We start from the raw sequence: 10,593 nt of genomic DNA on the forward strand, positions 1-10,593 counted from the left end.
TTGATCACAAGTCTGCTACCTGAATGATTTTCTATTTTTGATATGATTATCATTCTAAACAGCAATGAAAGACTAGATCATTCTAGAAACATATTCAAAGAACTTTTCATCTTACGTCGAAAGGCTTTCGATAGAAAAGATGCTAAGAATAGCAAAGTATGATAAACTAAACCTCTGCATTGAATGATACACAACATTCATATGCAGATATGGAATCAAGTTTGAGTTCCATGAATGTTTAAAGTATTGGGTGAAAGGCCTATATCTGTAAAACATTTAATGCTTGATTTTGGGTTAGAGGCCCACAATTTGGTAAGCATTTGGTTTAAACATTTATCATTTATGAAATTATATTTCATAGTTCATTTAATCTTGGTTTAGTATTAAATGATAAGTCCATGTGATTCAAATCATTCAAATGGGATGTCAAGATGGATTCTTTGACAAAGAAATACCCATAAGTGAACTTGAATATTGAAGTCACAAAAGGATCCCTAATCCAGGTCATTGAAAGGTGGACGACCAATGACTAATGAAGATTAGATTGCAAGTAGATTACTTAGTTCTGTTTCTTGAACTAGAGTGACTGGATGTCAGAATCTTTTGCATAGATACTTATTGGATCTTGTATCGGATTGACCATGAGAACACTTTAAGAGATTAAAGTCATGTCATAGGTAGTTCTCATTAATGGTGATTAGAAACCGTTCCTCAGAACATGAGAGATTATGTCTGCTCGTTTGAGAATTAGTTCTCTTTGATACTAGCTAAACGTCGCAAAGTAAAAGGAGGATATAAAAGCAGTTATTGGGCGTACAATGAATCAAAGTTAGTGTTCATAGATTGCAAGAATGGATTGTCCTCCTATCTTTGATATGATATGGTGTTGTTGTGTAACAAGGCCTCTCGGAGAGTTAGATACTGTAAAATGCATGGCCGTGCTCAGAATGGTAAGGCTTAACCTTCTGCAAAAGTTTGACAGTTGAACTCTGTAATCCGAGAAACACTTCTGGACCTAATAAGGACGGCTTGGATCTTACCTTATGTTCAGTAAGTAACACTAAGTGACAAAGGAATGTGGATGCACACTTGTGTGAATGACAAGTGGGAGATTGAAGGAAATATGTCCTTCACCCAAGGTGCATTAAGTCTAATACCAAGGTTCAAATTAATTGCGAACAATTAATTCAGTGAGATCAAGTGATCAGAACAGCTAGCTGGAGCAATGCTTCCGATCAGTGAGTTCTAATGGATATTGAACTCACAGCTTACTCTAGACTGAACCTACAAGGTCACACCAATCACACGTAATAGATCAACAGATTAAATGAATCGGGAATTCATTTAATAGCTTTTCGGGAATTAGTTTGGAAAACGTATTATACAATACGACCTTGCATCGGAATCGTATATCGTATCGCAGATACTCGTAACCTAGGCGAAACGAATAAATCGTATCGTACGACGGTGATTCGTCGTATACGAAACGTAAAATAATATATCGGAAATATATTAAACGCGGATACGAGGTGCGGCCCACGAGCCGAGTGCACAAAGCACTCAAGGCCCATGGGCGCGCGCGCTAGGCAAGCAAGCAAGGCGACACAGCAGCGCTGGCCCATGGCCGAGCAGCAATGTGCGCGCGCGGGCCAAGACCACGACACAGCAGCAGCAGCGCGGCCCACGGCCCAGCTCGCTGTGCGTGTCCGTGTGATGCTGCGCGGGCTTGCTAGCCGGCCTTGCCTTATGGCTTGGTCGGTTAGTAAGGTTATGTAAATAACCTTCTAACCAATTTTCCAACACACACACAATTAATTACTCAAACCCTAGAGACACAGAGAACCCTAATTCTCTCTGTGCCTCCAAAGTGAGTTCTTCCCAAAAGCAAAGTATCTTGATCGATTGTCTAAGCTACGATAATCAAGACGGATCTGAATGTGTCGGTGAACCAAGTAGAGGAACGACAAGTGGAGTTCTAAGTTCGTGTTCGTTGACAATTCGTGGAAAACACGCTTCAAACGTAAGTCTCCTTAATCTGTGCTTTATACATGTTTCCTGGCTTTGGGGATTGTTTCCGCACATGTTATTATGTTTAACTGTATTCCCCTACATTAATTAGGTACACTAGTTTAATTACTGATTTGATAACTGCGACACTTATATATTCAATTCTTATGGTTGGTGTTAGCCCATGATTTTGGATTTGTTGGATTGTATTTATTAATTAGTGAATATTGCAAGTACAACTTTTTGTGGCAGGTACATGTACCGAAATTGTGCAGGGTAGGAAATTTAATTTGCAAAATATTATTGAAAAAAAGGAGCAAAGAAACCCCATATTTCATATATGTGGTCTCTTATAACGAGCTCCCCCCGTAACATAAGACACCACATTTCTGAAATACATGATTTCTCCCCCCAACATAAGACACCATATTTCTGAAATAAATGGTTTCTTCCGCTAACATAAGAGACCACATTTCTAAGAAAACTCATCTCTTACCTAATTATTGTCTACAACCACAATCACACCTAAGAAACCATATTTATTAGAAGTATGGTGTTTTTTGTTTAATCTTACTAACCACACCAAAAGCATGGTTTCTTATGCTAAGAGACCCTTGAGATATATACCATACCTTTTTTGGTCTCTTAAGCCTATTTGGTATGGTTTCTTAGCCTTTTTTTGTAGTAGTGAATACTTCCAAATCTATCCATATAGAATTTGAATGTCATTTTCAATAGAGTGATATGTATCTCATATTATAGACCCAATACAGTTGACTTATCTCCCACTAAACTCCTCATGTATAAGATGATCCATATTTTCATAAGGTTATGATTGCTCAATACCCTTGTTGAAAAATATGGTCCAATTCCCACTAGCATGCTTTAATCTACGAATAGATTTCTTAAGCTTGCTCTTTTATCTAGCTTCCAAAACTTTTACATTGTGTAATGTACACAATTCCTTTCTACAAGTCTAATTTATGAAGGTGTTTCAATTTCCAAATTGAAACATTGCCATATGCAATGATTTCTATATTTATCCAAAATAGTTCAAGCATTCCGACTTGGTGAAAAGATTTCAACATCATCAAAGCCATGAAGTTGTTTATAATCTCACTAGTAGAAAAAACCCCTGTTGCAACCCCCTTGTTGCAGCGTACAAGTATTAATACGCTTCAACAACCAGTCGGTCAACGTGGGTCAAACCCTTTAAAGGGTTGTTGCAGCGTACAAATTAATTGCCCCCTGCAAAAGAGATTTTTGCAGCGTACATAGTAAAAGCCCCCTGCAATAGACCTTTTATTTTGCAGCGTACATGGTAAAAGCCCCCTGCAATAACATATTTGTAATTTTTTTCGCTGCAACTTTAACTCAGACCAAACATTTCTACCTCAAACCTCATGACCAATTTCGCAGCGAATATCCCACTCTCATTACTCCCTTCTTCTTCTCTCGGCTTACCCTGCGTCTCGCCGGTGGTTCTCACCAGTGGTCGTCGCCGCGTGGTCTCGCCCGTCGTCGGTGGTACTCTAGCAAGAGTCTATTTAATTTCCTCACCTCTCACCGGTGGTTCCCTGCTCGAAAAACCCCCGCAAAAGGTATTCCCTGCTCGAAAAAACAACCGGCGAAGTGATTCCCTGCTCGGAAAACTAAGCTTCTTTGCTCGGCCGGTTCGCGAACCCTGTTCTCCGTCAATCCTCGCTGCGGCAAGTAACTTTCTCCCCTGTCCCTTTTTATTTTCGTTTTCAAAATTAGGGTTTGTTCATTTTTCATTTTTGCAGAGAAAGCCAAAGAAATTGTTGGCTGACAAGATTAGGAGAAAATACATACGTTTATCTCGGGTGGGTTATGATTTCTTTTGTTTTAAATGATGAAATTTTGCAAATTCTTGAATCTTGATCTTCGTATGTAATTTAAACAGAGATATATCAATTAATTTGATTTTCTTGATGAGAAAAATATTGTAATAATCCCTGATTAAGGAAATATAATTCTGTTCATGCTAGAAAAATTCACTCAAAGATAAATGTTGAACATCCGACTACCGTAAAAGTGATGTAAAATCGAATGTTTCTGGTGGTTTCATCTTGGTTAGTACCTCAAATCATGTTTTAGGCTCTTTCATTAGGCAAATGTGAAAAACTACTCCCTCCATTCTTGAATGTCAGTCCTTTTTTGAATCTAAAGCAATCCAATTTAAGTAATTTCATGTTTCATGTTTTAGGCCTTTTCATTAGCCAAATGTGACAAACTATATATTATTCTGATGAAATTAATATGCTTATTTTGAGGTGTTTTCTTACTTGGTTCATTTGGTGGAGTCACAGAGACTTCCTCCACCCTTTTGAAGGGCGCATATACCAGTAAAAAACCGTACTGTTATAATACTCGAGACAGATACTGGAGAACAATACGAAGCCAATTATCTGCCTCAATATCGTGGACTCAGTGGTGGGTGGAAAAGGTTTGCCATAGTTCTGAAATTGGAAGGAGATACTGTTGTTTTTCAACTAGTTGAACCTGCCAAATTTAAGGTAGTTTTTGATAAAACTTTGTTATCTTTAGTTTGCATTTATTTTCTTCTTGGTCCTGCACATTGAAGTGTTCTTTAATACTAGTATATGTTATTGTTCATGGACTGACTGATATAAGGATAAGGGTAAATGTTAGGATTCTGCTTTACTTCGGGGGAATTCAATTGATCAAGTTTATATTTTGAAATCAGCCATACTTTGATACGTTAAAACAAAAATTGATATGTTTCAGCTAGGCCAGGCTTACTATTATCTGTCATTTTTTATTCCTTGCAGAATTCTTTATGGTCATCTAATAGTTCTATTCCACTTTCAAGTAATTATATGAATACAAATGATTTCGTGTAGTGGGTTATAGATGTGGATGTTAGCATATTGTTGTTAAGGGGTAGACCGAAGCTTGAAAATAGTGGCCAAGCAATCCAACGCAACTTTTATTCTTAACTTTGAGTGAATATGCATTCCTAACTTAAGCGTAACTGACAACATCGAGGGTTGTTGATTGAGCGAAAAGTCTTTTCAATTCCTAATTTTTATCCGTCCCAAACACATGTCTTAGCATAAACATCTGAACCACCTTTCAGCTAGCTGCACTTTGATTTAGCGTTTGAGGTATTGTCGTATTTATGCCTTTCCAAAGTTTCAGCTTTCATAATACTAGTCCCATAGTCTGGCTAGTATTATTATTTTCAGTTTTTCAAGGTCTTGTAGTGATCACTGATTCACTGCAAACTGGATATTGATTATTTATATACTGTATTAGATGAACTGCAGTTTCATGTTCGAGAGGGGTTCAAATCACTCTCTGATCAGTGGTTCCACACTTCCAACTCTCCTATGTAGTACTTATGCAATATATGCCGAGAAGCTACCTCTAGGATAGGTCTTTCTAGTAGTATGTTACAATGGTGTATTGGTGACCGGAATTATAAAATTATAATTGCTTCCACTAGAGCATTGATAGTCCTAGGAAACTACGTTGAGCAGCTTGGTATTGTGCGTACCGTAGAGACCCAGATGAATACAACGTTTCCTGGTATCTAGCAATCACTTTCTTTTTGGTTTAGATACTTGTGCTGCTGTCTCCTATATTCTCTGATAAATTGACGGGTTTTTTCCTTTGAGAGACTTGAGTTTTAGACCCTCATCCCCTGTAACTAAAAGCTGAAATGAGTCCAGTTTTGAGATTGAAAAATGCGCTTGACTATGTAAGAGATGCAGATGATGGAGCAAGTCTTTTTTGGAAAAAGTATAATTGGTGTTCAGTGTAAGTTAGAGAAGAACCAGAGTGATGGCCAGGGACTCAGTTACAAGCCAAGCCCATAATTTGTCTTGCGGACTCTTGCCTTTATGGGTTTTGTTTGAGATGAGAGGAGGGTGGACATACTAATTTCAATCTATTTACGCACATCTAAGGCTCATGCCACAAACTTTTATGTTAAAAGGAATTTCATGGATAAAACCGTTCCACTGTTTTTTTTCCTGTTAAAGTTAAAAAAAATCAGACAACTGTTGATTTGATATTCCTCTGTACTCTAGTTCTGTTGTGATAAATTCACTTCTCCAACTCTTTGTTTGTGTAAATGTAGTCTGACATATCTTCCCGTGCCTCTACTTACTATGTGATCTATTCTATCTTCTTGTATCTGTCCACAGTCTACCTCTTCTAGAATCAAATCACTAAACTAGTTGAAGCTGAGGATAAAAGCTGCTAATGAAGCTGAGGCGGCTTGCCAACGGCGTCTCTCTGTTGCTGAGGCTGAAATAGCTGATTTAAGATCCAAATTGGATACTACTGAAAGGTTTGGACTTGGTTGAGTTTACTTCAGGCCTTAGTTATTTTGTGCTTTTGGATTCACTTTTAAATACTAGGAGCTAGGCAATTGTTTTATAGAGGTATGGTAGGCAAGCACTTTTCGTAAAGGTATTCCATTGTATGTTTATTTTGTTTGAAGAAAGGGTTTTGTATCAGTAAACTAAACTTGTATGCTCTTGCTGGGCAGGGAAAACTGACCCAGAAAACTACACCCCAGTCATAATGCCATCAGGGTCTCACCCCCCCCCCCCTCCCCGCCCACCCCACCCCCCCCACTCCCACACACACACACACACATGTAGATTTGGTCCAACTCATCATCCAATTCTTACTCGAACCACTTCTATTTGCTTTATTTGAGTCACTTCTTCCACAAAGCTTTTGATTTCCCAACATTGCATCATTAGTTGACAAGTGATCGTTGCGAGGATTAGAAGCTTCGATAGACATTGTGTACTTTATAGTAGTTTTTAACAATGTTAACTAGCTTGGGTATAGGTGATAGGTATCTGTATATGTTTTCTGTGGCTCATTAGTTTGGATTTATCACTAGTTAGGGTGGAGTTGTGGGAACATGACAATTCAAGAATTAAGTATTTATAAAGAGTTATAACAACCTGTAAGTCTGTAACTTATTTTGTTCAGAAAATAGGACCCAAATTTCAATCTTATAAACAGGTTTGCTGTCAAATGTTTTGTGAAGCTGTTGAGATCCACATATATGAATATCCCTTATACCTAAGAAGTGACAGGGAGAGAGGGATCACCCTCTTAATGGTTGTTTGAATAACATATTCGCTCCATGTATGTAGATCACCAAATGTATTAACTTCTATGCAGCATGGAAGGCAAGCATTCGTTTCTGTGCCTAGCACTTTTCCTGTGCCTGGAGAAGAACTGATGTTTTGATGATTGTAAGAGGGGCAAGGAGAAGCTTGTTTGTGATGCTGCTCAAGTACTGCTTTATTTCGGAGTTGAACAAATCATCTATGTTTCTGAAATGACGCACTGCTAAATAAAGGTTTTTCTTCTTAACTATACCACTTCAAAGCACTATTTGTAATAGCTATTAGGACATTGTTATTAGTTGCTTGAATGTTAAAGTGTGATATTTAATTTGAATTTAATCTAATGCTTAGTTGAAATTTCTGTTTTTGTAAAGGTCTACACTCCGAGGAATGCGCCTATACTAGTGAGGAAATTGATGTGGTTCGTGAGCAACGGGCTAAGTGTTTTACCCGCAAGTATTTACTATTGGCTTGAGCGCGCTTGATCGAGGTGGTTTAGTTGTTATAGAACAATCGTTTACATTAAAATGTATGCGTACATTGAAATTGGAACGTATATTTGAATGTAATACGTGCACTTTGGTTTTGGGATATATATATATGTATACAAAACACCAGTTATTATTTTTTATATTTGTTGATCTACAGGTTGCGATATTTTATTTATTGTTGTTGACAGGTTCCTATATTTGGTGTAAGACACCCTAGGTATAGATAAATAAAACTAAAATTTTCCCGCCAAAAGCACAGCTTTGTTGCAGGGGGCATATACTTGTTCGCTGCAACAAGTGTGTAAAATTAGGCAAAAATCAAGACTTGTTGCAGCGTACAAAATGATGTACGCTGCAACAGACTGGTTTGTTGCAGCGGGCTTTTATTTGTACGCTGCAACAGACTGGTTTGTTGCAGCGGGCTTTTATTTGTACGCTGCAACAGACTGGTTTGTTGCAACGTACAAATAAAAGCCCGCTGCAACAAACCAGTCTGTTGCAGCGTACATCATTTTGTACGCTGCAACAAGTCTTGATTTTTGCCTAATTTTACACACTTGTTGCAGCGTACATGCAAATGTACGCTGCAAAAAAGTACTTTTCGCAGCGTACATTGTACGCTGCAACAAGTCAATACTTGTTGCAGGCCCCCCAGTTGCAGCATACGATGTACGCTGCAACAGGGGTTTAAAAGCCCGCTGCAACAAGGGTTTTTTCTACTAGTGTCTTTAGCCACCAATCTAGCTTTTCTTTTGTATTCGTATACAATATCATCTTTGTATGTTTTGAAAACATGTTTGCAACCAACGGGAGTGAACCATTTATGCAAATTAACCAAATCATAGATTTGATTCTTTAAGATGAAGATATTTCATATTTAATGGCCTCAAACCATTGTATATGGTCTCGAACCCTAATTATGATTTTAATGGCCTAAAACCATACTTAATTAGGAATTTTAATTCATCGTAGCTAACCTGTAAGTCGTATGTTTTTGAAGCTCTTTCAAAATCTTCATAGGTTTCATTATCTATCTTGGTTGAATTATATTCTATTTCTTATACGATTTACCTAGGTATTGAACATCAAACGTCAGTGTCTAGATCATATTTCTCCAACTTGCCTTTTTAGAAATATGATGGTTTCCCAAAAGACACTATCGAGAGCAATAACCATGTGTTCCCAGATTTGTGGTAGAATCTGTAGGGGTTTACAGTTAATACATAACATGATAGCGGAATAACCCCAAAGCCATGAAACATGTATAAAGTACATATCAAGCAATACTTACGTTTGTAGTGTGTTTTCCCTAGTTCAACAAATCACGAACACGAATAAGAACTCCAAATGTCGTTCCTCTACTTGTGTCAGCGATGCTGTGTTGTTGCGGTTGTGCACATGCGCCCATGGGCCTCGAGCTTCGCGCATTCGGCTCGTGGGCTACACTCTGTGTTGCGTTTAAATTATCTTCTGACAATTTATTTATCGTGTTGTACGATACAATATAACGTTGTACGATACGATTATTCGTTTCGCCTAGCTTACGGATATACGCAATGCGATATACGATTCCAATCCAACATCATATCGTATATTTGTTAGGTTATGATACATATGATATTACATAAATCATGCGGAAACAACCATTAACCCAGGAATACATATTATTTACACATAATCATATAGCATAATTTAGATGCATACTCTTTGTTGCGTGCCCTCCCTAGCTGCGCCCGAACCGAGCAAGAACAAGTCTTTAGGACTCCAAGTGTCGTCCCTCCGTAGATAGTCCACAGCACGTCCGGATCCGCCTTAAGATTGACCAACTAGAATCGCCCTTAAGGTACTAGAATTTTCGGCACTTTTGAGCAAGGAATGTGGCTGAATTTTTCTCTCAAAACTCACTTTGAATACTTTAAAACTCGTTATAAATTGTGAACCCAGGCCACATATTTATAGGGGTATGGAAAGAGAATTGGAATCCTATTAGGATACGAATTAATTAAACTTAGAATCCTACAAGAACTCTAATTAATTAATTTATCAAATAGAATTAGGAATTTAATCATTAACCGAACTCTGCACGTTTTAGGAATCGTGCATGAACACAAACTCACACACACACACACGGCAGCCACGATGGGTCGCCCATGCGCGTGCGTGCGAGCAGCAGCCCACGCAGCGAGGCCCACGCTGCCGCGGCCTTGGCGCGCGCTGGGCCTGCCTTGCGGTAGGCCTGGGCGCTGCCTTGGCTGGGCTTGTGGCGCGCGTTTGGCTTGCTGGGCGATGGCCTGGCTTCGAGCTGGGCCCTCGTCCGGCAGCCTCGTCCGATGCTTATTCGTACGATACGCTTCCGATTAAATTTCCGATTCCGGAATTCATTTCCGATACGAACAATATTTAACATTTCCGATTCCGGAATTAATTTCCGTTTCGAACAAATATTTAATATTTCCGTTTCCGGAATTATTTTCCGATTCCGATAATATTTCCGATTCTGACAATATTTCCGTTTCCGGCAATATTTCCGATTCTGGCAATATTTCCATTTCCGATAATATTTTCCGATACGTACCATGTTTCCGTTTCCGGCAACATCTACGACTTGGATAATATTTATATTTCCGATACGATCCATATTTCCGTTTCCGGCAATATCATCGTTTCCGGAGTATTCATTTCTTGCTTGTGACGATCTCAGCTCCCACTGAAACCAAGATCCGTCGATTCCGAATATTCATAGATGGAGTATTTAATGCCATTAAATACTTGATCCGTTTACGTACTATTTGTGTGACCCTACGGGTTCAGTCAAGAGTAAGCTGTGGATTAATATCATTAATTCCACTTGAACTGAAGCGGCCTCTAGCTAGGCATTCAGCTCACTTGATCTCACTGAATTATTAACTTGTTAATTAATACTGAACCGCATTTATTAGACTTAACATAGAATG

At 38.5% G+C, this 10,593-nt stretch overlaps 1 long non-coding RNA gene across 3 annotated transcripts; it reads left to right on the forward strand.

Moving 5' to 3' along the window:
- The first annotated feature begins 3,233 nt into the window (after positions 1-3,233).
- On the forward strand, positions 3,234-7,729 carry LOC130467790 (uncharacterized). Of its 3 annotated transcripts, XR_008927650.1 has the most exons (6): positions 3,234-3,720; positions 3,792-3,851; positions 4,338-4,544; positions 6,201-6,346; positions 7,201-7,381; positions 7,523-7,729. It is a non-coding gene; the product is annotated as an uncharacterized lncRNA (long non-coding RNA). The 3 variants fall into 3 exon arrangements; XR_008927649.1 differs by having other exon boundaries at positions 3,236-3,851; positions 7,523-7,728; XR_008927648.1 differs by having other exon boundaries at positions 3,241-4,544; positions 7,523-7,728.
- The last annotated feature ends 2,864 nt before the right edge of the window (positions 7,730-10,593 follow it).

Source organism: Spinacia oleracea, chromosome 2 (assembly GCF_020520425.1).
Source record: "Spinacia oleracea cultivar Varoflay chromosome 2, BTI_SOV_V1, whole genome shotgun sequence".
Taxonomy (NCBI): Eukaryota; Viridiplantae; Streptophyta; class Magnoliopsida; order Caryophyllales; family Amaranthaceae; genus Spinacia; species Spinacia oleracea.